General features: G+C 37.5%; 1 protein-coding gene across 2 annotated transcripts in view; it reads right to left on the reverse strand.

Moving 5' to 3' along the window:
* The window catches only part of LOC135217099 (uncharacterized), a 59,118-nt gene extending 58,270 nt beyond the window's left edge, over positions 1-848 (reverse strand). For both annotated transcript variants that reach the window (XM_064252788.1, XM_064252787.1), the window contains exon 1: positions 688-848. The gene's annotated coding sequence lies outside the window, so the exon portion shown is untranslated. The remainder of the gene's footprint in view (positions 1-687) is intronic.
* Positions 849-1,713: the final 865 nt, after the last annotated feature.

Consider the following 1,713-nt stretch of genomic DNA (forward strand, 5'->3'; position numbering starts at 1 on the left):
AAAGCATTCATTAGGCACCAGTCATAGGCGTATGCCTAGTCGTGACTCCTGATTTAACACTACCTGAAACCATCGGTCACAAATAAATGTTGTCCAGCAACTAATCGTTAAAATGAGATTACTTGCATGAAAAAAAAAATTAATTTAAAGACGACCAACCTACTTGCCTTTTTCACTTCAACCCCCGCCCCCCACCCCACCCCAACCCTCTACTTCCGAGGTTCCTACGACCTTCCGTTAACAACCTAAAGATAACAGTATTTTCAAATTCCCCTCACCGACAAAAGGGTCCTTAAAATGCATGTTAATAGAACATTTTCTGCTCAAAATTCCTTGTTCTTTCATTTCCCAAAATATTTGCATACACTCGTGTTAAACCCTGAATACAAATACCCACAAAGTATGATAGTTAATTCGAAATTAAAAGGCATTTGCAGTTGAACGTTTGTGAATACAAAGAAAATCATGCATGCAGCGAAAATATTCATATATATATAGTATTATATATATATATATATATATATATATATGTGTGTGTGTGTGTGTGTGTGTGTGTGTGTGTATGTATGTATGTATGTATATATATATATATATAGTATATATATATATATATATATATATATATATATATAGTGTGTGTGTGTGTGTGTGGTGTGTGTATTCCCTACGGCACAACTTCCAACTCACGGTTTCACATGATGAAACGATGCCTGAGGAACGCCCTCGACGAACCAAAACTTTGAAAAATCTCTCTGGAAATCTGGAAAACCGCAGATGTTCTGGAAAGAGCTGAGACTCCCAGACGCGAGCAGAATTCCAGGGAGAGAGGAGCGTGACGGGTGACCTGATCGGCCTCTGAAGGAACACTGACTGATAATGGTCGGAATCGGATACTCGTTATCCTCCCGACAGGTCCCCTAGCACCGTCCTAGTACCCTACTCCCCATTGGTCCCTGTTGCTACGGTGTGACCTCTCTCTCTCTCTCTCTCTCGATCTGCTCTCTCTCTCATCTCTCGTCTCTCTCGTCCACTCCTCTCTCTCATCACTCTCCTCTCTCTCTCTCCCTCACTCTCGTGTCGGTAGAGGTAGAAGTGGATGTGGAGGAAACTCATGCGACGTTTCCACTCCCAAAGGCTTTATGTCATCTATCTTACATTATTTCTTTATTTTGATCGTATTGGTTTACATAGTGGTCAGTGAGTTTATATTCTTTCTAACTCGTCAGCATTGCATCTGTAAGTCAATGACTGGTCCGGGATTTATTTATTAATGTATGAAAATGTGGCCATGAATCTATTTTTCCAAGGAAACACAGACACACACGGATATATATATATATATATATATATATATATATATATATATATATATATATATATATATATATATATATATATATATATATATATATATATATATATATATTTGTATCTATATGGCAATCATATTCTTTCAACAAGATAAAGACTTTACAAAATGCAATCATCTATTAACGCGCACAACTCACTGAATAAAAAGAAAATAAATGAATAAATAAAAGAGGCTCGATCAAAGCTTATCACGGACGGAGTGTTGTTAAAACACGTGGACAAATATGCAAGCCAGTGCAAAAGCAGTATGACTGATAACAGGCCATTACAAAACTTGTCTAAGTTCTTGCCTCTCTCTCTCTCTCTCTCTCTCTCTCTCTCTCTCTCTCTCTCTCATTGAAA

This window comes from Macrobrachium nipponense, chromosome 7, assembly GCF_015104395.2.
Source record: "Macrobrachium nipponense isolate FS-2020 chromosome 7, ASM1510439v2, whole genome shotgun sequence".
Lineage (NCBI taxonomy): Eukaryota > Metazoa > Arthropoda > Malacostraca > Decapoda > Palaemonidae > Macrobrachium > Macrobrachium nipponense.